Source organism: Hipposideros armiger, unplaced genomic scaffold (genome assembly GCF_001890085.2).
Source record: "Hipposideros armiger isolate ML-2016 unplaced genomic scaffold, ASM189008v1 scaffold_325, whole genome shotgun sequence".
NCBI classification, from domain to species: Eukaryota; Metazoa; Chordata; class Mammalia; order Chiroptera; family Hipposideridae; genus Hipposideros; species Hipposideros armiger.
In genome coordinates, this window is record NW_017731675.1 from 1,639,736 (window position 1) to 1,666,251 (window position 26,516).

The following is a 26,516-nucleotide window of genomic DNA, read 5'->3' on the forward strand; positions in this document are numbered from 1 at the left end:
CTGCTGGCTGCTCACGCTGGCTGCTGGCTACACACGGTAGCCCATGGCAACCCACTGCCACAGGGACTGCAGCCTACACTGTTGCCGGCGACTCACGGCAGCCCAGCTCCAGGTTGAGCTATTGTTCAGCATCTTAGCTGTAGAGGGCAGTGTCACTGGCCCTCATATGTGGGATCCGAACTGGGGTCCTCTGGCATCTCAAGCCAGTTCTTAACCATCTCGCCACTCGGCCAGCCCTGAAAGCATTTTTCAAGCAGAGGGAAAAAAAGAACATATGTTGCTGAAGAAATGGTCTTCCTGGAAGCCCACTAAATCTTAGGGTTAGAACAGTGAGCTGCTGACTAGTAGTAATGCAGAAGCATTAAAAGGAGATAAGGAAACCCTTTGCCCCAGCCATTAATCCATCTTTCCCACACAGAATGTCCATTATGAACTGAGTCCTTTTCTACGTATTGGTTCTAGCCTTCAATAGTCACATCTGTTGTATGTTTTACCCTCTTTTCTCCTATCATAGGAAGTGTCTTATTTTCCCATGTACAGCAGAATACTAGATCTCCTTCTGATTATAAATTATTCACAGCAGGTCACATTTGGTACCTTGTAACGACAAAGGGCAATTGCTACATAAATCTCTACATAGAAACAAGCTAAGGCATCTGTGAGTCAGTCCTAGGCTGGACTCAAAGAAAGAGGTGCATGTGAGCATGAAAGGTTTGGGTAGTTTTGGATACTTGGAAGAGCATAATAATGTCCTTGCCTTTTAGTGTCTTTATTAAGACTGAATGACTACAGCAGAAATAGACACCTGGAAGTATTACCACTCAAAGTATAATGTTTTAGCCAGATACCTGCTGAGATGAGAGTTTTGATGTTTTATATCCCATGGACTTCTGATTAACTAATTAGGACATTACCATTTCTGTGGGGGTAGAAATAATAACTGTGTAACTGAATTGCCAACTAAAGGAAATGAGTAAAATGCCAAATCTTTGGTTTTGATTTTAATAAATAAAAGCTCTTCTCTATTTGTATATACTGCTCTAATCCTCAGTATTACACAGTATGTAAGTATATAGAAGATGCTAATATAGGGTTCTTTTTTCCCCTTCCTTTTGCTCTCCCTGCTCTGGTCTACTTTATCCTACCCTATCCTATCCTATCCTATCCTATCCTATCCTATCCTATCCTATCCTATCCTATCCTATCTTATCCTATCCTCTGTGTTTAGGCAGGCAAACTGACGGTCACCACAATAGATTTCTTCCCTTATTTTGTATTAATTTAACTTATTTTGACATTCTTGTAAACAAAACATAAGAAGTTCAGCCTTTTATAAACCAAATGATAGGTAATGCAAAGATTAAGCTTTGAGATTTATTCTCTGTTTTGGATTATCTGCACTTCTTTTTCCCTAATAATATACTGTGAGATTTCCATGTAGTATATATTGTTCATGTCCTATATAGATACTGACTGTTCCAAAATAATAATAATAATAATAATTATTATTATTATATATAATAATAATAATTATTATTATATATATAATTATTATTATTATATATATACGCACACACACATATCATTTAAGTGGGAGGGAGTTATAAGTAACATTCTAATTGTTATGTTAAAGATGAAGATACTAACAGCTAGAAAAAATAAGGGTTTTCATAATGTAAATAATTAGTGGGAGTGTTTTCATTGTAACATTGTTCTTCTGATCAACATTTTACTTTATTATTTTTTCCTTTTGCTTACTTTGTGTTTAGTTTGCTGTTCTTTTTTTTTTATACTTGCTTAAGGTGGATGCTTTGACTATTGGATTAAGAACTTCCTTCTTTTCTAATAAGGATATTTAAAGCTATAAATTTGCCTTTAAGTACTGATTTAGCTGCATTCCAAGAATTTTGATATGTTGTGCTTTACTTTGGAATCAGTTAAAAATATTTTCTGATTTTTATTGTGATTCCTTCTTGAGGCATGGGCTATTTAGCAGTATTTATTTAAGTTTTCTTATATTTAGGGATTTCCAAAAGTTACTATCATTATCATTTTTAGAAATTTTGAATTTTGTTAGACGTTTTGTTAGACAACACACTATGTATGATTTCATTTATTTTTAAGTTTATCAAAATTTGTTCTTATATCTCAATAAAATATGATTTGATTTGTTTTATGACCTAAACGCCTAGCAGAAGATGGGGGTGAGCCAGGAGAATTCCCGGGAAGAAATGTCCCATCATCCCCACTGTTATTATCAGAAGTAGAGTAGTTTTTCAGGAATAAGTACTTAATATATTGCATTGACTGGTCAGTTTCCATAGTCTTCAAATAGTTGTTTTGGCTGTTTTTTTCTGTTCTGTCATTGATTTAAAAGTTATGCCTCAAGGCACTCTCTTTTTAACAATGGCTTATTTTCTGTGGGTCTTATAAACCATCACATGTGGAAAATGTGGTACATTTAAGACTAAAGTTTGTACTCCTGATTTAAAATGCAGCAGGAGTTTAGAGATGTATTTGTGTTCAAAGTGTTGAGGCTAATTTCATGGGAGGATGAGACCTTAGCATTGTATTGGCATGGTATTTAATGTATAGGTGTAGAGAAGTACGGAGGGCATTCTTGGTACTGGGGATTGCAGTAACAAGCCACTGTATCTAGAATAATCTGTTTGAGGAGCCAGTCAGCAGTCCAAGCTGGCTGTTGTGGAAATTCTATTTGGTGCAGTAGAGTCCTATCAAAAAGATGTTTGCATTAGAAAAGACTATTCATCCTATAGAGGGTCTTGAAAGCCAGACTCTATAAATAGCAGTAGGGTGTTTTTGAGGATAGCTGAGCAGAAAACCATCATGAGAGAAATGAGACCTCAGATTAGGTTACAGCTACTGAAAGAGATTTAAGAGGGGATAGAATGGTCATATAAGAATACCAAGCTGCTATTGCAATATGCCAGGTATGGAGTCCTGTGGTGACAATATGTAGTGGCAGGAATTCCAAATGAAGTCTAAAATGCCTTGTGATCTTGCCTTGGCCCTATCAGTTGATAACCATGATAATCTGTGTGAGTTGCAGCTTTCTAATCTGTAAAAACACATTCTTTCTTTGCCTACCTCACATGGCTGTAAGGATTATGGTATTGGAAATGAGATGAAAAACAAATCTGAACAGTCTACACAGATTATTATCTCTGTATGGTGGTACATGATAATAGTTATCAATAAAGAATAAAAGAAATGGTGTTGGAAGATAACCCACAGAACTGCAGATTGAGAGATACTGAAATAAGGTAGCTGGGAAAATGATTTGAATATCATGAGTCAAATAACATTTGAAGGCCTAGTTGAACATGTGGAGGTGGAATGTCATAAATGAAGCTAATGTGTCTCTTTTTAGAGCTTTGTCTCTTATTTTCTTACTTAGCTTCCAAGTAATTTGAAATAGTAAGGCCATATCTTTCTTTTTACAGATAATAAAATTGTGGCACCCAATATTTAACTTTGTTTAGTTCTAAAAATGATTTAAGGACAAACTTGTACAGAGGAAAAAAATGCTTTACAAAGATTTCTCTAATTTATATACATATATATATATATATTTTTAATCAGTTCTTACTGATCTTTTAAAAAATCACTGTCATTTTGTGCTGCAAACCACTTATTAATTGACACCAGAATGATCTTTCAAAAATGTGTTTGTGTATGTCACCTCTTCATTGCTTTATGAAACTTTACTGGGTAGTTTAGTAGGAGATGTCACATAATTTTAGAATTAATGTCATAAAAAGACAATAAAATACATTTTATCTTAATCCTGGACTAATATTACTGGGATTTCCTGGAATCTCATTTAAATATCAGAATGTGAAGGTGAGGTATATTGTAATAGTTACTAAAGTTATGAAATTCTGAGATGATTATTTCCTGAAAAAATATTTCAGAAGCTTATTTTCTGTATTTTATTATAAACATCCTTTTATGAAATGTGGACAGTAATAATTAGTATAATGCTATTTAAAAAGCTTGGTTGTGTAGAAACTGAAGTTGGGCTACTTGGGTTTAAAATCTGGCTTTACCCCTGGGTGTCTCAGAATATTTATTTGTAAAATAAAAAAGATAATGTTCATCTCAGCCTCAGAAGACTTTTGTAAAGGTTAGGTGAGAATACAAATAAGTTGTTTAAATCCTTTTAAAAAACTTAAGGTTAAATGAGATTATAAAGTGTTCAAAATATGAAGTTTTTAAATATTAAAAATATTTAAAAAGTGAATATGAAGTCCTGTCCCCCCCCACCCCACCCGCTTCTGATCTTAATCTCCATTGAGATGCTAAATGTAAACTTTCTTAGTGCTATTTTTGTTTGTTCAGTTCATTACTGAATCCACAGCACCTAAAAAAATGCCTGCGTACTTAGTATACATTTGATGGTGGAATGAATGAATGAATGAATGAAGTTGCTCTATTTTTTAGACTTGCTATCTAATAATTAGAAAATTTACCTTGAAAATCCATCTTCATTATGAACTTATTTTTTAAACAGTGAATCAAACCTTTTTGTTTATTTTCCATTTTTGATGTTTTATATACCATATTTCCCCATGTATAAGATGCTTCCATGTATAAGACATATCTTAATTTTGGGGCCTGAAATTTGAAAAAAAAATGTATTACATAAAGTTATTGAACTCAAGTTTTATTAACTTCTTTTTCATCAGCAATCCTTCATGCCTCATGCTGAACCATCTTTGTGGATACAGTAATTCCAATTGCCCTTTGCTCTTCAATCCACATCTTCAGTTCCCTCTCTAAATCTGGCCATTTTGCTGACTTGCCTCTCATGGCCTTCTTCTGCTGTGGCGTTTTCAGTATGGTTTCTTCTTCCTGTAGCCAGTCTCGGGTTGTTTTCTCTGTTGAAGGAGGACCAAACTTAGTTCAGCAGCACGGTTTCCATTCACTTTTGCAAACTGGATCAGTTTTAACTTGAATTCAGCACTGGATGAAAATCTTTTCTGAGCCATTTCTGGGCAGAACGTGGCAAAACGTAACCTACCATAATATACCGGTAACAAGTGCGAAAAAATGAGCACAAAGACAACAAGTGCGAAAAAGCGGGAAATGCAAGTAAAACAATCTACAACATTGAGCACAAAACGAGCGTGAAAAAAGCGGGAAATGGAAGTTAAAAAAAAACCTACAACCACTGTATAAGACACACCCAGTTTTTAGACCCCAAATTTTTCAAAAAAGAGTACATCTTATACATGGGGAAATACCGTGTGTGCTTGTTTATAACATTTTATCTAAAGTGTGGATTAATTTGTTTCAATTTTTAATTAAAGCACTCTATTATTTATAACCAAAGTATTTCCCATCTAATTCATCAGACCTAGAGTGAATTGCAATATCAATTGCTATAGTGAAGTGCTTTTTATGTCATTTTGAACAGTAATGAAAATATATTTGTATGGATTTATTTTCATCAAAAACATATCTAATTTTTATATCCTCCATTAGTGCTTTCCTTCAAAGTAGTGACTTTGCTCAAAAAATAATTTTAGTAGTTCCTTTTTACAGCCCCTTTTAGATCAAGTTTACTAATTAGACCTTTACCTTATTACTTCGTACTGATAGAATAATATCACTTAATATGGTATCTTCTGCCTGTAGGTTTTCTATTTCTTTTCTTATTTGTCCATTCCCCTTTTCCTTTCCTGTGTTTTAACTCAGACCTGGTCTTCTTTCTCCAGAGAGGCTAATTGACCCTCTGTAAGCTTGTTCTTTTGTTTGAGTTGCCTACTAACTCTTAAGTGCTTTAAGTGGATGTAATTGAGTGAAGCACTGAGATAGATGTTGACTAGCCAAACTGTTACTTGAAGCTTCTCTGCTCCTCTGTACAAAAAGAAAAAGTAAAAGGAACTACAAAGATAGCCATACAAACAAATTCCAAGACACATATAATGGTGCATTTTTGTTCTTGATCTCAATTTATGTGAAGCCAATATAGACGTTTTTTATATTTTTTTAACAAAAAATGCAAGTGTTTTATCTACTCAGTACGCATTTTCGAGGCCCTATTAAGTGCTTAGTTCTTTAGGGAGGAGTAGTATTAATTGAAGAAGTAGTCATAGTTCCTGTTCTCAAACAATTTACATGACAGTGTAGGGTTTAGCAAAATAGAAAAATAGACAAAGATGTAGGAGGACCAGGGAAGATATGATTGGTTTTGTCTGTGGTGGAGTGGGTCTGTGATATCAGGGAGAAGTTTGTGGAAATAATAATGTTTGGATTTCAGAATATATTTCCTAAATGGGACAAAAAAGTTCTAAAGGGTGAGCATATTTGTAGGAGAGCTTATGCTGTCATTAATCATGATTGTTCAGATATATAGAGTATTTATAAGAACAGATATGCTTGTTCTTCAAAAATTAGTGAAAAATACTTTATGTAAACAAGCAATAATTATTAAAGGAACATGCTCAATTTGTTGAAAGAATGGTTGTGCGGGAAAATTCATGAAGTTGATTAAAAAATTGCTGTCAGTTGCGTAAGTAGTTAAGCATGGCATTCAAATATGGACTTAGGTTGCTCTTGTGGTACAAAACCTCACTAATAGGCTAAATATGGGTGGACATTCAGTAGAAAAAATTCAATCAGTTCCATTGCTTTCATATTTTTAAATCCTCAAATAAAATATAATGTTTTTATTAGTGAAAAATTTTCCACCGATCTCTCTCTCTCTCTCTCTCTCTCTCTGTGTGTGTGTATATATATATATATATATATATATATATATATATACACACACACACACACACACACACACACACACACACACACCGGGGGGCGGGGTGGTGCCAAAAAATGTACACATTTTAGAGATGTTATCTATGTGTTTTTGAAGTTGAATTGAATTACTGTAGCAATTTGTAGTATGACATTTGCTCAAAAGGTGGCATTAATCAAATTAATCCTAGCGACATTCATTGTATTACAATTTTGATAGTTTTTTCCTTTCTTAAAATGTGTATACATTTTTTTGCCGCCTTCTGTATAATGGTAATCAATAGTGATTTTGTAAAGGACAACACAATTATAATTTTATGCTAATCACTATCTGATCATATCTAATTTCTTATTCATTTGGGGACAAAATTCTAATAGATAATGAATTTTGCCATTGATTTGGCACATATGATTAATTAAACTCCTGCTAATAGAATAATACTACTAATAGCATAATAAACACTAAGTATCATAAGATTAACTAATACAGCTGATTCTTGTGTAAAGTACTTAGACTCACTAGAAAGTTCAAAAATTGATATGACCAGTTGCAAAGCCATTAGAAAACATTGAAATTAAAAAAAATAACTTTGAAAGACATTATTATTATTTTTTGTATGTGAAATACTTGGCATGTATTATTAATTTAATAATGAAAGAAATAGAAAAATATTACGGCAACTTAAAGAAAGTGAAGATAACTCCCCTCGTCTGTAAATGTATCATTTAAGTAAACTCTTATATTTGTATTTATTCCTTTCTAATATTTTTAAAATAAAAATTTGTTTAGATTATTATAATCAGTCTCAGTCTTTGTATACATATGTACAAAGGGGATATGTATGTATGTGCGTATTTGTGTGTGTACGAGTATGTATAATTCAGTAGCAAATGTACTAAAGAGTTTCCCAATTTTTTTTTCCCACAAGTGTTCTTTAATGTTAAAAGTGATTAGTCACATCCTTGGATCTTAGCTTGAAGTGCTTGTTGCAAGAAATCAGAAAATATATTGAAACTCTCAAAATATATTTTAAAAACTCGTGTTCTTTCAATTAGGAAAATTTGAATTTCCTTACATACCAAATTCATTACCTTTTCTCAATGAACATTATAGTAAATTACATCATGGAGGAAACTGTGTCACATACAATTAAATTTCTTTTTTATTTCATGGTTTTTCTGCTATAACCCAAATGTAATGGGAGAAAAAATACACTGGCAAACAATAAGAAATACAAAAACCTACTCAAATAATTCTACAACTATGACCATAAAACAAAGTATTTTCTCAGTGTGTAATTAAATGTTTGTTTATTTGTTTGTTTTACAGAAATGTTTAAATGTTCAGTAAATTGGAGAAAAAAAACATGGATTTTTAGCAACTGAAGAGCAAATTAAGGTAATTAGTAGATTACTATTGTCAATCCATTTGTTAATAATTTCACAGAATTTAATACATTTATTTCTTGTTAGAATATTCTTTTGTATCATATTGAAAGTTCATCATATATTAATGAGTTACTAAATGAAATTTTATACATTTTTAGAAACAAAAATTAACATTTCTTGTGAACAAATATGTAAATAATAGTTTGAAGTATTTGCTGTTGTGAGCAAGTATACTTCAGCTATATTAAAAATAAATGAGCGAATATAAAATACTTTTAGTGGCTCTCTACCTCTTGGAAGGCAAATAACTATGTTACCTTCTTAAATGTCTAATATTGAAAAACTGTTCGAAGTTTTTTTTTTTTAATTGGCGCATGTATACCAACACAATCTACTCAAGTGATTTTTCTTTAATTTATCCCATTTGTTACCAATTACATACGCATGATACTAAATATGAATATTAGGAAATAAAATATATTCACTTTATAGCACCAAGCTGTTTAATATAAAGCAATTTATTTTCAGAAGCAATGTTTTTATTTATCACAAATTTGTCAATGGAGTAAAACATAAAAGTCCTCCAGGAACGTAACCTTAGACCAGTACACATACTCATATGTGCATCTTCTTTAGCAAATTATTTGAAGGCAAAACAGGCCTTATTAATGACCAATCAATAAAACTGGAATTTCCTCTCTTTTTAAAGTTACTAAAGTTAATTTCTGTAAAGCGACTTTGGAATGTCTAGAATATAAGTTATTATAAATATACAGCCTAAAATTAGAAATATCGTCTATATCAATTTTCTTTGTATTAAAATAATTCATTTATTTTAAATTACTGATATAAGTGTTATGCATTGGAAATTATTATCAATCTATTTTCAAAGGTTTTCAATTTTTCTTGGTACTCAAAGATGGAGTGAGTTAGACTATAAGAACATCACACTCACGTTTGTAGGCACCATATTTTCCAATTGCTCTTCTTTTTTTTGATATTTTTACCTTCATTTCTTTGTCACTGCTGTTTTGTGTAGATTCATTCACAATGCAAACAATTAATATTATTCGTATTTTCCAGTGTAGGTAGGATTGAATCTACTTTATTTGTATTTATTAACTTATTTATACATTAACATACACTTTTTTTTTTAAGATTTTTTTTTTTTATTGGGGAATTGGGGGAAGGGGAACAGAGAAGTTGCTGTCCTTTTGTTCTTCAGTCTAGTTGTGAAGGACGTTGCTTCACTGGCCCAATTTGGCACCATCATTGCACGCTTCCCGGGCGAGGCACATCAGTCGCCGGCTTCTGGATGGCCGCTCACTGCGGCTGCTGGCCGCTCATGCTGGCTGCTGGCTACTCATGGTAGTCCATGGCAACCCACTGCCACAGGGGCTGCAGCCTACGCCGTAGCCGGCGACTCACGGCAGCCCAGCTCCAGGTTGAGCTGTTGTTCAGCATCTTAGCTGTAGAGGGCAGCGTCACTGGCCCTCATATGTGGGATCCGAACCGGGGCCCTCTGGCATCCCTAGTGAGTTCTTAACCAACGAGCCACTTGGCCAGCCCTAACATACATTTTAGACATACTGTTACTGGAATATGAAACAGGTTTTTTGGTACTTAGTGAAGTAAATACAGTAAATAAAGAAAAACAGGCTGATTTAGTCATTGTAAAAAATTAAGCTAAGTAAGACTTAGATTGCTTTGGAGAAAATAAATGCTGGTGGGAAATTGAAGCTTTATAGAAATTATTGTATACATTGTAAAAGCATCGGCGACAAAGTGCTAAGGAAACAGTGGTGGGAGCTGGGCATTTTAGTTGGCGGATCATGAAACCTTCATGAAGCTGTGAAATTGCTGAGGCAGGAAGGTAAGGTCATGCATGTGTTGAAGGCCAACGGAAGAGCTTGTGAAAAGGAGCATAAAGAACCAAGGGATGGCTAATGAAGGGTTGCTCTTTCTAGGGTGGCCAAAGAATGAGCCACATGTGGTTGGACAATATTAAGAGATGAATCTGGAAAAGAGGTTTGGAACAGTCCTTGAAATTTCAGGTTTGGCATGCTAAAGCTTAATTTTGCAGCCTAATGTCTCCAGAGTGCCTAATAGAATAAACAGTATTTATAGGGTTTTGAAAAGAAAATTTCAGAACTTCTGATGCTTATTTTCATTAAGAAAATAAGAAAGAATTGAGACCATATAATATTTAATATGACTGCTACCCCCAAACAGGAAGTTTCTGGAGGAATCATAGGAATTTTTTGGTGTTGAATGATCGGCAGTGTTATCTTTCTTGTTTTTTAATTGAGTTATAATTCATATACTAGAAATACACCCTTTTAAAGTGTACGTTTCAGTGGTTTTTAGTATATTCGCAAAGTTGTGCAGCTATCACCAGTGTCTAATTCAGAACATTTTGATCATTCCTAAAAGAAACCTTGTATCCATGAGCAGTTAGTAACTCCCTGTTTCCTGCTCCAGGCACCAACTAATATATAATACTTTCTGCCTGTATGGATTTACCGTATAAATGGAATCACATACTATGTGACCTTTTATATCTGTTTTTTCACATAACATAATGTTTCTAAGTTTCACCCTTGTTGTATGAATCCATACTTAATTCCTTCTTAATGGAATGAATCACATTCCATTATATGGATATATCACATTTTGTTTATCCATTCATTAGTTGATGGACATTTGGGTTTTTTTACACATTTTGGCTTTTAAAAGTAATGCTGCTATACATGTCCGTACACAAGTTTTTGTGTAGCTGTATGTATTCATTTCTTTTGGACATGTACCTGAGGTAGAATTACTGGATTATATTGTAAGTATGTTTTACTTTTTGAGGAATTTCAGAACTATTTTACAAAATGGCTGCACCATTTTACACTCCCTGTGCAAATGTATGAGTGTTCCTGTTTCACCATATCCTTGCCAAACGTTATCATCATCTGTGATTTTAATTATAGCCATCCTAATGGATATCAAGTGGTAGGTATCTCATTGGATTTTTATGGCAGTGTTTGTTTTTAAGAATATTTTAGTGTGCTGACGTTACACGTTTTTGGATAAGTACATTAATGGAATCATTGTCAGTTTTTAGACTACTCATCATATTGAGATAATTGATTTTATGAAGTGTTAAATAAAAACAATGACATCAAGATTGTTGACGTGGGCATATAAATCGAATAATTAAAAAAAATGATAGAGCTGAAAATTTCCAAAATCCTATTATAGGATATTTTTCAAATTCACTATATGATATAAATGTTGATAATATACTCCAATTTATTAAGGAGCTACCTAAAAACTTAAAATAACTAAGAAGACTGTGAAATAGGGCTTTGCCTGTCATATCTTAAGTGATTAAACTTGTCCTAAGACATATTTTTGTCTTGAAGTTTACATTACTGACAGTACACAGCAACAAAATAGCAAGACTCTTAACATCTGCAACACAAATGTGAACCCTAAACACTTAAAATAACCAAGGAGACTGTGAAATAGGGCTTTGTCTCTCATATCGTAAGTGATTAAACTTGTCCTAGGACATATTTTTGTCTTGAGGTTTACATTAATGACATTACACAGCAACAAAATAACAAGACTCTTAATAACATCTGCAACACAAATGCGAACGTCTCTGGGTTTTTCAGAAATGTTTAAAGTCACGCTCAACTGAGTCATTTACAAATTTCCACAAAACTTTATGATAAATCTGTTTAGAAGCCTTATTTGAAACTTTTTGCAGGGAAGGAACACAATCATTGGACAAACCCTAGTTCTTCCTGCTGAGGTATACATGGCTGAAACCATGCAAGAACAATTATATGGCAACAAATAAAAATGTATTACTTTGTTGGAAGATGACATGAAGGGCATTGCTTTAATCAGAATAAATAAGTGTTAGAACAAATTTAGTAGAATGAGAGATTCATTTTAAATTTGGACAAAATATATGTATTTCTAATTTGTCATATGATATTTGCTAGATTATTTATAATCAGGTTTACTGATGTATAATTTATGTATATGAAACTCTTTTTAATGCACAATTGCTTTTCACAAACACATCAAATTGTGTAAATGCCACCAAAATCAAGATATAAAACATATCCATCACCCCCAGAAGTTCTCTTGTGCCCCTTTGTAGTCTGCATGTCCCACTGCTGTCAGCCTTGAGAACCTCAAATTTTATTTTAATAATAAGATAAAAAAGAAAACGAAATCCTTAGAGGAAACAGAGTAAAGAGGTCAAGTTTTAAATGCATATTTGATATATGACCTTAGAGGAATTATCTTTTCTGTGCTTCAACTTCCTCATCTGTATTGTGGGGTTAACAAAATTATTTACCACATACCATTTGAAATAGAGTTTGGCATATATCTAAGCACTGTATGTTTGTAAAGTAAACTATAATTTTTTGAACCGTAAAGAAAAGTTGTACTGGAACAATATTTTCCTCGGTAAATGACCTCTTCAAATGTATTTAATATAGTGTCAAACTAGTTTTCAAAATTATAAAGCCTATTCAGAAACATCACTCTCAAAGAAGTTTTAGTTAATGGCTCCATTCTTCCAGCTCCTTAGGCTTAAATTCTTAGAATAAATATTGAATTTTCTTTACACACGTTGCACATCCATCAGCACATTCTGTCTGGCTACTTCTGGGCACCTTGTTGGCTACTCCCTTGGTACAAATCACAATGCCCTCTTGCCTGGGGAATCACAACAGCCTTCTTTAGTCGCTCCACTGTTTTCGCTCTGCAGCACTCAAGAGACCTGTTCTCTCTTCATCGTCCTCTGCACTCCAGCTGCCCTGGCTATATCGCCATTCGCTGAACACACAGGCTGCTCTCTACCTTAGCCTACTGTTCCCTCTACCAGTCACTTTCTTCCTTGTTATCCCCATGGCTTATTTCATTCTCTTTTCAGGGCAGCCTTCCCTGAACATACTATTTAAAATGAAAACTGCCTGCCGGCACCCTCTGCCCTCTTCTCCTGCTTTATTTTTCTCCACATCACACCTTACCACATTATACACACTTTTGCTTATTGTCTCTTTTCATTAGTTGACATGTTCTAAATATTCCCCCTTATCGTATCCTTTTAATTTCTCTTTTTGTGTATCTTTTACATTGTACCACTGGCCTTGCTTATGGATTTGGATAGTAGAAAGGAAACTCTGGAGTCATGTGGGTGATTGTGTGACTAGAGACAGAAGGATTATCTGAGAAATATTTGTAATAACTCAGCTGAGCGATAATGAAGATCTGGTTTAAGGGAGCAGCATTGGGGGTTGAGGGCGGTAGCTCATTTGAGACTATTTAGAAGGGAACATTGACAGGTCTAGTTACTGATGGCATTGGAGTAGTGACAGTTGAAATCTCAGTGGGATTATGTGTCTCAGGTTTGAAACTGGCAACCTGATGGCTGGTGGCGCCACTTACTGTTTTTAGGGAGTGTGGTTCTTTGTATTTTTTTTTAATGGAAATAACTTTTTACAGCAGTTATCTTGTTTTTTATGTAAATAACATCCAGTACTAGATTTTAATTTGTATATCTAGGTAGGAGTTATTGCTACAAATATAACACTTTAAACTGAAGCTATCTCCCTTTTTTTACCCAATGTTTATAGAAATTAAAAAAAAATTTTTTGGTTTGCTATGAAATTACATTTTTTAATTAATTTCAAAAATACACTCAGAAAGTGCAGGATGTAAAAGCTGGCCATGGGCAGAGTAAAAGCGCATTAATTATTCAGACAGTTATCCCTGCTTATTCTGTTCCTGGAGATATAGTGGCTGTCAGAATCTGTCAGCTGTATAGTTACTGCCCTTCAGAATTTCCATGCATAAGTGGTGACCTTTTGGAAGATTTGCATAAAGATAAGTCTGGCATTCGAATGATCGCTGCCACTCCATTGAGCAAAGGAAAAGTTGTGCCACTGCTTAAACTACAGAATCGGCCATGAACAGCAAATGGAGTATATACAAAGCAATAATACTTTCTTTACTGATACAAAATTAAAACCTATTTTAGTAGAGTTTTACAATAGCTAAATAATTTATAACCAATTACTGAATGTCCTTAGATCAGTATTTTTTGGTGTATATAGCTTTAATAACTGAACATTTCTATTAAAAATTTTATGTTTTAAAATGACTAAATTTGTTTGTTTTTTCCTTTGTTGCTTTCAGTTTCATATCCTACATATGAATGTAGTCAAATGGTTCTTGACTTTTTCTGACTTATTTCGCTTAGCATATTAATCTCAAGATCTATTCATGTTGTTGCAAATGGCAGTATTTCATCTTTTCTTATGGGAGAATAGTATTCCATTGTGTGTGTGTACCATATCCGCTTTATCCAGTTATCTATTGAAAGACACTTTGGTTGTTTCCATGTCTTGGCCACGATGGATAATGCTGCACTGAACATTGGGGTGCATATATCGTTATGGTTAAATGTTTTCAGATTTTTTAGGTAGATACCCAGAACTGGGATAGCTGGGTCATATGGCGATTCCACTCTTTTTTTAAATTTTTTTTTATAGATTTTATTGGGGGATTGGGGGATGGGAACAGCGTTGGGGAATCAGGGAAGGGGAACAAACAAGTTGCTGTCATTTTGTTCTTCAGCCTAGTTGTGGAGGACATCGCTTCACTGGCCCATGTTGGTATTATCATTGCGCTCTTCCCAGGTGAGGCAAATCGGTTGCCAGTCTCTGGACGGCCACTTACAGCAACTCTTGGCAGCTCATGCTGGCTGCTAGCCACTCACGCAAGCTGCTGGCCACTCATAGTAGCTTATGGCAGCCCACTGCAGCTTCACTGCAGCCTACACTGTCACCGGCGACTCACAGCAGCCCAGCTCCAGGTCGAGCTGTTGTTCACCATCTTAGCTGTAGAGGGCACAGCATTACTTGCCCTCATGTGGGATCTGAACTGGGGCCCTGCTGCTTAGAGCTGGCATTCGAAGCCAACTCTTAACGCTCCACTTGGCCAGCTCCCACTCTTAATTTTTTGAGGTGCTTCCATATTGTTTTCTATAATGAATGTACCAACTTACATCCCCACCAACAGTATATGAGGGTTCCTTTTTCTCCAGAGCCTCTCAAGCACTTATTAATATTTATCTTCTTCATGAGAGCCACTCTAACAGGTGTGAGGTAATATCTCTTTTTGGTTTTGATTTCCATTTCCCTAATAACTAGTGAAGTTGAGCATTTTTTTATATATCTGTTGGCTTTTGGTATGTCTTCTTGGCAGAAGTATCTGTAAGGGGGGAGGGGTGGTTGTAGAACAGGGAAAAGTGTATCAAATATATGGTGATGGAAGGAGAACTGACTTTTGGTGGTGGACACACAATGCAATATTATAAAAATGTACACTTGAAACCTATGTAATTTTACCACCATTGTCACCCCAATAAATTCAATAAAAAATTTAAAAATGAATAAATTTTATAATTTAACATTTAACAATAGCCGCTTATTATATTGGATATTAAAAATTAATGTATACTTACTATAGAAAATTTAGAAAATATTGCAAAGAGAGAATATTAATATTATCTATAATCCACATGCAGAAGAAACCATAGTGTTAATGTTTTAGTGTAAATTCTTAGTTACCTTTTAAATAAACAAATATACATAAACATGCTTATAGACTCACGTGCAAGTACCTTTTGCTAGTATATTACATTTTACTGATAAATACTGTTGAGATAGGCATATATTTATGTAAATTTTTGGTATATAAGTAATTATTTCCTTGAATAACTATTTAGTGGTAGAATTATTGGCTCCAAGTATATGACTCATTTTACAGTTTTTGATACATATTGTTTAAATATCATTTCAGATTTTACTTCCGAAAGCCGTCACTTTACCTGTATCTGCACTTTATTCCTTTAATCATTTTTAAATATTGTATTTTAAATGTCTGATAAAAGCTTGCCATTTAGGAAACATCTTATTAAATCTAAGGCAGAAAAATCATTTTAAATTAAAAAATACATTTTTTTATTATTGTTATAAATGTCAATTTCCTTTTATAGTAGCATGTTCCTTATCACTTACTTCAGCGTTTAACCAAAATCCTAAAACATTCGTATTTTAGGACAGTGCTGAATACCTAAAATTAAAGTAGAAAATAATAAAAACAATTTAAAAACTTTCAAAATACTTACACATAAATTGTGTGTAGGACGGACTATCAGAGCAAACAGAATTCATTCCTCATATCCTGTGTTTTTTTGTACTACGTCTTTACCTGTTTTAAACACCCATGTCTTTTCCTGCTTTGACCACCGCAATATTGGGATCAACCAGAGCTCCTTTAATTATTTCATCTTGAAATTACATTAACATGTTCATTTTTTTCCCTACTGAATTTATTGCAGTGCCATTGGTTAATAAAATTATATAGGTTTTCAAGTGTACAATTCTGTAATACATCCTCTTTATATTACATTGTGTTCACCCCCAAGTCAAATCTTCTGTTATCATGTGTTTGACCCCCTTTACCCTTTTCTACCTCCCCAACCTCCCTTCCCTCTGGTAACCATTATACTGTTTTCTGTGTCTATGAGTTGTTTTTTTGTTTTTTTTTTTCATTTGTTTGTCTTGTTCATTTGTTACTTTCAGTTTTATATCCCATATATGAGTGAAGTCATATCGTTCTTGACTTTTTTCCATCTGCCTTAATTTGCTTAGCATGATATTCTCAAGAATCATCCATTAAGGCACACATGGCAGTATTTCAACTTTTCTTATAGTCAAGTGATATTCCATTGTATAAATGTGCTCCTTGAGTGTTTTCATCTTGAAAATACCTGAACATCTTCTTTAACTCAGTACTTTAAAGATAAAACACAAGACTAGTTGAGAATAAACACTGTGAATAGATGTACAGTTTATACTGATATAATAGTTAACCTTGAATTTGCATGATATGTAGGAAATATACTAAGTCTAGTCAAACCTCTAAGATGATTGTGATGTCCTTTATTTCTTATTGTTATGGATAAATCGTGAAACATCAGTGGCCCAGAACAAATCTTGTGTCTGGATGCTTGTACTTAACCAGCCTTTTTTATCTTAAATTCTGTTGCTTCTAGTCCATGCATTGGAAAAGTATGGTTTCCAAAAGACTGTTCATTTCCACCTGAATCAGGGATGGTATGTTGAATAGAAAGAGCTCTCCTCTGTGCTCTAAATATTTATAAATTGGGATTTTATGGCACAGCTAAAAGCTAAAAACAGGTCATTATTGGCTATTGGTTTTTGTTTTGTTTGTTTGTTTTTAGGAGAGGGATTTGTTCATGATTTTGTAAATTGACAGTCTACATTTATAGTTTTTGGAGTACATTTATTTGAAATTACCCATTGTGAATGGCTGAAGAATTTTAACATTCGTATATACTCAAGCAACCATAACTGTTATCTGTTTATATATTTGTCTATCTACCTGGCTGTTCATTTGTACTTACATTTGTTTGTTTTGTTTTCTGTGTACAATTCTGATACATAAGACTTGTATAGAATTGTGTTTTCCTCACAAGTAGCACAGAGAGTAGTTTTATCACCTAAAAATTCCCTCATGGGTGCTCTTTGTAATTATTCTCTGCCTCTGTATGTAACCCCTAGCAACCTCATTCCTATGTTTTTAGCTTTTTTAGAATATCCTATACATGAATCATACAATATGTAGCCTTTTGAGAATGACTTCTTTCACTTATCATAATGCCTTTGAGATTCAAAATAATTTTTAAAATATTGCTTTTTTTGAGTATGCAGGTAATTCCTTCCTTCCTTATTGTTGGGCAGTATTCCATTTTGTGGATGTCTCACAGTTTCTTCATCCATCCACCTGTTGAAGAACACTTGGGTGGCTTTTATAAACATATAAACATTTGTATGGTGTGTGTGTGTGTGTGTGTGTGTGTGTGTGTGTGTGTGTGTATGTATGTGTGAGTATACATAAGTTTTTATTTCTCTAGGGTAAATAAATACCCACGAGTTGGATTACTGGGTCATGTGTTAAGTGTATTTATTTATTTATTTATTTATTTATTTATTTACTTTTTATTATTTCTGCGTTTTATTTCTTTTACTGGATTTTGTTTCTGTTTCTATTTGTTTTCTGTTTTGAAGTGTCACTGTTATTATTTAAATTAGTGTTGAGCAAAAACTTTAATCTTCTTCAAGTGCTGAGTTAAATTGTTAATTTTTTAACACTGGCCTGAGTATGGTAAGACCTGCTTTTATTGGTCTCTGAATTTATATAGGAAAAATTACATCATCCAAGTGGAAAATGCTGCTTTTGTAATTTTTTTTCTTTCTTGATATTTTTCACTTTTTAAAAAGAAATGTGTCTTGATTCTTTCAGTGAATGATCCTAAAACAACCGATCACAGGAACTACAGCTTAACTGTTTATGCACTAGATGTAATATTCAGATGTTTTATTCTCACTAAATTTCACATGCATTTTACATAGAATACTCCCATTGTGATCATATTTTACATGTTCTAACAAATGTGATTATCTAGCACCTAAGACTTAGTATATTAAGTTCACCAAATTATAGAAGAATAGAAATACTAAAAACTAAATGTGAATCTGATGTTGTATATTAAGGAACCAAATCGCCATTAAAAGTCATCATAAAAAAAGTTAGCAGAAGGATGGATCTATTAATATATATCAGAGCAAAGTCTCCCTATGTGTCAAAGAGACGCTGATCTATAAACAATTTACACATGTGGTCTTAAGTTGGAAGAAGTCTGGATCAGGTTACCTTCACGCTAGGCCTGGTCTTGTCATTAACTTGCTGTGAGTGAGACACAGGGTACATCAGATAATCTCTCTGGATTGTAGAATTCTCATTTGTCCAATTAGTAAGATCAGCACTAGAATATCTATAAAGGACATACTTATTCTTAAAAACATAGGATGCTGCAATTCTGTGATGATCTTGGGTCATAGAGAAGAAAAAGTTAGTTGCGTGTATTTAATATACTTCCTTAGGAGGCAAGGATATGTACAATACATTTTAAAAGGCTTTAAAAAAAACACTTATAATTTTGAAAAACAGTTTTGGTGCTTGGAAACAATCCACTAACTAATCTGGAAAACTTGAATATTGTAGAATCATTAATTTCCCTACTGTTTCTCAAAAATTTAAAATTTTGGAAAATTCTGGACATTGTTTTATATTCAGTAAATATGTGGGTAAATGTAAAATCATATCCCAATTTGTTACTATTACAGGATTTTATTGAAATTTTTAATTTTTTTTCAGAATTTCTAATATCAATAAAAATTAGTTTGTCTTTTCTTAATTATGAAACATAGACCTCAAAAATTGTTTTTGTTTTTTTTTAGAGGTAAATATTCATTTTTCTAAACAATTTTCAACTTTATACTCGCAGGAAAAGGTAATTGATTAAAAACTTCACCTTTAATTACATTTGCTTAATGCAGAATAATACTACTTCATTAAGTAACATATTTCAAAGGCTAAGGAGTATCACCATAAATCTTTAAGAGTAATGAAGTTTAAAATACCTAATTTTAATTTACTTAAAAAATCATTTATTTTGTAGATGTTATATTAGTGTCTGGTGTGTATAAGACCTCTGCTATGTTCTGGAGTGATAATGTTATTCTGACCTAGAGAATATCAAGTCTAGCTAGGGATACAGAAACATGTATAGCTAGCTATATTATAATATACTGAGTACTGTACTTGAAACATGAGAAAAAGAGAATAATTAATTCAGAATAAAAGTCCTTGGGAAAGCTTCACAGCAGTGGTAGCATATGAGAAGGATTTTACTGCCAGAAAAGAGAATGACGTTCTAAGAGAATGGTCATGACAAGGCCAGAGTATTCATTAGAGAATAATATATAATCTGTTCTAGGGGAATATAATTTCCCTGAGTGAGAATAGTATCGGGTAAAGATACTTTAGAAGAAATTGAAGGACACGTTAAGAGACCGTTTTTATATTATTATATATTTACTACAGACCTAGTTACACAGACATTATTGTGATGCTATTATTATTATTATTATTTTTAAACATCTCTTGAATATGTGAGAGATGCATTGCATTAAAGGTGGGATAAGGTGATCAGATAAAAATTATGAAATAGGGGGCTAGAACTAATAGCTACAGTATTCTGTGAACTGCTCACAAGCACCAGTGCTCTCAGCACTGATGAAAGTTTAAATGGTGAGCTCCCTTCACTGCACTTTTACATAGACTGTTGAAATATGTACTTTTAGACCTTATTTGGGGTAGGAAGACTACGTTTTTCTCGTTTAAAACAATATAAATTTTATACTTAAATAAAAGCTTCTTTTATATCTTTCCAATGCATCTAATGTAGAATATATGCATTTTCCTTGGGTCCTAAGATGTGTTAGTGGAAGAGAATTTAACAGTTTAAAAAAATTATAAAGAAATTGGATTTCTTGATTTGGCTTAGTGTCACTTCAATGTTTTGAGAACAATAATGCAATTAACTAAAATGTTTAACCAGATAATTTAATTCCTGGGGAGTATCTTCTCAAGTTGCCTTTTACAAGTGTAATAGAAGCAAGAAATTGTTTGCTGGCTTTTTTGCCAAAAATTGTGAATGGCTACATTTTTTACAAAACTTGGTGGTAATGCGTTTATAATCATGTAATCTCTCCATTGTAAATTTCAGTGAGGAAATTGAATTTTGTAGGCAAATACTTTTTGTTATATTGTGTCTCAGTGTTCTCAGTCATGGTGTTATTAATTATTCCACAAATGAAGTTTTTAATATATTTCTTTTTCATTTCCATTTAATTTCATCTCTGATTAAATATACTGAATTAGCAGTAGTTTTGAATTGTCAGTTGATGAATAATCTAATGATAAGTAGTTGAAAATAAAAACTTAATATTTATTCTGGACTTATATAAATATCCAAAGTAAATGAATGCTTCTGATCATTGTACCTTATCAATAAATATTGTAGTGGTAATTCCCTCTGATACCAATGCCTTTAAAAAATATTGCTAGTAGGAAAAGATTGGAGGAAGGGTATTAAAAAACCTATGCTGTGTATATAGCTTCTGGAAAGTTATCCCTGGGCAAAAGGGCTCCTAGGTATTTTCTAAGTGCTACTTATGAGTATTTATCTTGGGAAAACTTGAATAACTGCAGAAGTTGTTAATCTGAAAAAAATTTCAAAACAGTGACTGGTCTTTTTAGGCTCCAGAGGGGTATGTTGAGTATCTTATTTTTAAGAATCATTTTTTTCAAAGAAGATATTTTAAAGTTTATATTAAAGGTTCTACTTCTACGTATTTTACTCCAAAGGTGGTTAGAATGTATAGCTGTAGAAATAGAATGGGTGAGTAATAAATCAGTCAATGGAGATCCAAAACACACTGTAGTTTGAACAGGTAAGTAAATCTGGACTTTGTAAGTCGATGCTTTGTTCAAATTTCTGGACTGAACCATTCTTCATATTATTTTAGACGTCTTTTTATCTCACCCAGCAGGCTAGACTCTGAATGATGAAATAATAAAGTGATGTTAGTTTTGATATATGTTATTTTGCCTTGAGAAAAAGATCATTGAACAATATTTCACTGAAACTGCAATCCTGAAAATTTGTCAGTTTCCCTTGTGGTATGTCCAAGAATTAAAATGAAGGAATAGTTGAAATGAATGTGATAGGATAATTTATTAAATAAGACACAGCCTTTGGAACTCTAAAGATAGATAATATGATTTTAGCTTCTAATTTTGATTGCAAATTTAGATTTTAGTAGACTTTCATTAGATGTCATGGGATGAAAATTATTAGCCTCTGTAAATGTATTGACAGTAAATGGAATGACAGTCTAACTTTAGAATATATATGATAATCATATCTATCAACCCTAATCTAGCTGATTGTTACTCAGTACAATAATGTTTTTTTTTTTTTTATCCCTTTCTTGACTTGCGTAGGCTTGTTGACCTCTCCACCTCTGTGACTTCATCTGCTTTGTTATCTACTGGCTGCATTATGAAGCCTCTGGTACAGAACACCATTTTTTTTTTAACATATTTTCCTTTCCTGGTATTCTCCTGAATGTGAACTAACATATTCAAAGGATCTTTCAAAATCTAATGTTTATTTAAAAACTGAGTCATACCTGATATGGAGAACATGTATATAAAGGAATTCTCCTTTCTTCTTCTCTTCTTCTTCTCATTTGCATGTGCTTTTTCTCCTTCCACAAGTGTGTCCCTAATCCCTGGTTCCCCTACACACACACACACACACACACACACACACACACACACACACACACATCCACCCAATCCTTTTCTCTCCTTCATCCTTTCTTACTGCGAAGGATAAAATCACATAATGTCATACTAAAGTTACTTGAATGTATTCACATATTCTAATTAGACATAAAAGTCCTGAATGGAGTATTTATAGGACAAGATAATACCTTACTTGTAAGTAGAAAGTATACAGAAATAAAATTGTCCATAGAGTCAGACATTACTTAAAATTATAATTTATTCAAATGTTGAAATGATATTTGAAGTAAGTCTTGCTTCAATGAATAATCAGATCTGTACTAATGGATAAATGATATTAAATGGACTGTGTGAAACTCTTAGGAATAGAGATGACTTTATGTTTTTCATATTAGGAATTAATATTTATTAGTAAAAGGTACTGTTAACTAGTTTAGCAGTGACTGAAAATTTTATGGCTAAAATGTACTCTTAAAAGATTATTTTTAGTGTTAACTCAAGTTTTGAAATTACACATATTAGACAATGTTAGACAATATGTATTGTCTATTTATTTATTTATTTATTTCATCTTTTGGGTTAATTGCATTAATTTTCAAGATCAATTTTACAAATACTATATATACTTTATATTTTAAGGCATTTAGTTTGTTAAATAAAGATAGGAAAAAGTGTGAACTAATAACAATATCAATGTCACTCTTCTGTAGAGAATGAATAAGAATGCTAACTGAATACTTAAAACTACTGCTAGTGGTTCTTGTACTGAACGTATTAAGGATATCACTTAACTTTCATGGGCTTCACTTCTACCCTAAATTTTGAGAGCATTGTACTTATTGGCAAATCTTTCTGACTCTAAATATTTAATATTTAAAAATTTCCCTCTTGCTCTATAAACAGTTTCCTTTGGGATTTTAGGAGTGGGGAGGAATGTCATTCATATTTTCTCTGATGTATGATAAGGTAGTCAGGAAGCTCAGTTGGAATGAAAGAATATAATTTTCAAATTTAAAATGTTGTGACTAATGAAATAAACTTGTACTTAGTTATAAGTAGAAGTGATGAGTAGCAGGGCTCATCATCAGTGCAAGTGTGCCCCTGAGACAATATAGTTTTCTGCAAATCAAAATAATCAACAAGAAAGCATATATTTTTGTGATGGGGTACCAAGAGTTTATCAGCTCCTGTTGGAGTGTTCATTAAATAAAAAGGAAAAAAAAAGAAAAGATGCAGTTGAATTTTTAAACCTCAGGTAAATAAAAAGGTTTTACATATATTGTATCTTAATGACTAATGTATCTGGAAGGGTTAATGTCATGTTGAAGTCAGCAGTGTAGTAATTATAGAAATAAATATAAATATTATAAGTGGATTCAAGGAATTAAAGTGTCTTACAGCTTCATTTATTACCCTAGTATGTTAGATCATCATGAAAAGCTTTTGCTCTAGTTGATCTGGTAAATGAAATAAGTATAGAATAATAATACTAATAAAAACTCTTAACAATATATAAAAAGAGGAAAACAATATATGTTATTTTATAGAAAAGTCTGGAAAGTCAACTAGAAATAATTTCTCTGTTTAAATCTAGCCTTTTGTAAAAGAGGACTATCACTATATATTGTCTATGAGATTCCCTGTGAATAACTGGCAATGTGAGGCTATAGTAGCCAGAGCTCTTTATTCCTTCCAAACCAGTTATTGTACTGCTAATTAGAATTGGATATTGGTGGTAGGGGAAATGAGGGAGACTATCAATGTTACTTTGTGTTAAATTTTAATCACACAAGTTAGGACATTCAGAATTATGGTTTCCATGGTAACCACAACACTGAGCCCTGTGTGAAGGCATTACAGTGGGGGTCTTTGATGAAAAGAAAGTAAACCAGAAGTGAAACAAAATGCTCCATATGTGCGGCTCAAGTTACAAAAAAAAAAAAAAGTACAGCTCTCTTGTCCTTAATTTCATTTGCTTAATAGTATGTCACGTGATTGTGCAGTACACTGAAAGGTCTGTTGTGATTTTCATGTGGATGCTGTGTTTTCATTAGAGTTTAAGTTATTATTTTATTGCACCTTTTGCATTTTAAAAATTGTTATTTTCGTTTTAAAATTATCTGCAGAATTTGACTTTGGGGAACTTATGATTATTCATATAGAAGAGGATTTTTTTCAATGATTTTTTGTTTGTTTGTTTTTGTTTTTGTTTTAATGTGTAGATAGAATTGTTCTGGGCTTTGGTTTCTAAGCAATCCTTTTGAATATTTGGGTAAAGACAGATATTTAAAGTTCCGTTTTTATTAACATAACTTTTGTCATTTACATAAAATAAATACTAAGCAAGAAATGAGATTGATTAATTCAGGGCATGTAGATCATTAGACCCATAAAAGATTGTAACAGTAAAAGGTAGTTGGAGACACTGATCACTAGAGATAAAATGTAGAAGATTTATTTTTCAAGAATACATTTTAGTCAGTAGTAGGGATAATAATCATTAAGCCACTGTTATATTTCTGTCTCATTTTTGATAGAAATGTAATATTTAGTATATAGGAAAAACAAATATGTCTCATATAATTTACACACACACACACACACACACACAAATGCATATGCAGGCCTGAGCAGTCTTTTTAAATATTTTTTATTTTTCAAAAATAGCTGACATAATATATTAGATTCAGATGTGCAAAACAGTGATTAGACGTTTATATAATTTATGAAGTGATCACCCCAATAAATTCAGTACACACCTGACACCATACATAGTTATTACAATACTGCTGACTGTATTGCCCATGCTATACTCTACATCTCCATGACTGTTGTGTTACTACCAATCTGTACCTCTTAATTCCCTCTCCCCTTCACCCATATTCCCCATCCAACAACTATAAAAGTGCTCTCTTTATCTGAGAGCTTGTTTATGTTTTGTGTGTTCTTTTATCCTGTTCTCTAGATTCCACATATAAGTGAAATCTTATGACATTTGTCTTTCTCTGTCTGGTTTCGTCTACTCAACACAATACCCTCTTGGTCCACCCGTGTTGTTGCAGATGGCAAAATTTCATTCTTTTATTTAATGGCTTAGAAACATTCCATTGTACAATGTACTGCCTCTTTTTCTTTTTTTATTTTAATGAAATATCTTTTTCTGTTCCTTTACTTTCAGTCTCTGTGTGTCTTTCAATCTGAAATGAATCTTTTTTATAGGCAGCAAATGTAAACGTTTTGTTTGCTTGTCCATTCAGCCACCCTGTGACTTTTGACTGGAGCATTTAATCCACTTACATTTCAAGTAATTGTTGATAGATACGTAGTTATTGCCATTTTATTATTTGTATTTTTGATATTTTTTTCCTTATTCTTCTTAAAGAAGTACCTGTAACATTTTTTGTAATACTGGTTTGACGGTGATGAACTCCTTTAGCTTTTTATTGTCTGGGAAGTTCTTTTTGGTGGCTGGGCGCTCCCTTTGCTTTTTCTTGTCTGGGAAGCTCTTTATCTGTCCTTCAATTTTAAAGGATAGCTTTGCTGGATAGAGTAATCCTGGTTATAGGTCCTTTCTTTTTGTCCTTTTGAATATTTCCTGCCAGTCCCTTCTGGCCTGCAAAGTTTCTGTTTAGAAATTAGCTGATAGGGCTGGCCAAGTGGCGTGTTGGTTAAGAGCTGGCTTGGGACACCAGCTCTGAGCAGCAGGGCCCCCTTTCGGATCCCACATGAGGACCAGTGACGCTGTGCCCTCTATGACTAAGATGGTGAACAACAGGTTGACCTGGAGCTGGACTGCCGTGAGTTGCTGGTGACGGTGTAGGCTGTAGCCCCTGCTGCAGTGGGCTGCCATAAGCTACCGTGTGTGGCAGGCAGCCAGTGTGAGCTGCCAAGAGCCACCGTGAGCAGCCGTCCAGAGGCCGGTGACCTATCTGCCTCACCCGGGAAGAGCGCAATGATAATACCAACATGGGCCAGTGAAGCAACGTCCTCCACAACTAGACGGAAGAACAAAAGGACAGCAACTT

General features: G+C 33.1%; 1 protein-coding gene across 1 annotated transcript in view; it reads left to right on the forward strand.

The window, feature by feature from the left end:
• The window catches only part of LOC109392331 (adhesion G protein-coupled receptor L3-like), a gene marked incomplete at its 3' end in the record, with an annotated part of 442,732 nt that overhangs the window by 162,563 nt on the left and 253,653 nt on the right, over nt 1-26,516 (forward strand). Inside the window, exons 2-3 of the mRNA XM_019660703.1 lie at nt 8,108-8,176; nt 22,186-22,255. The remainder of the gene's footprint in view (nt 1-8,107; nt 8,177-22,185; nt 22,256-26,516) is intronic.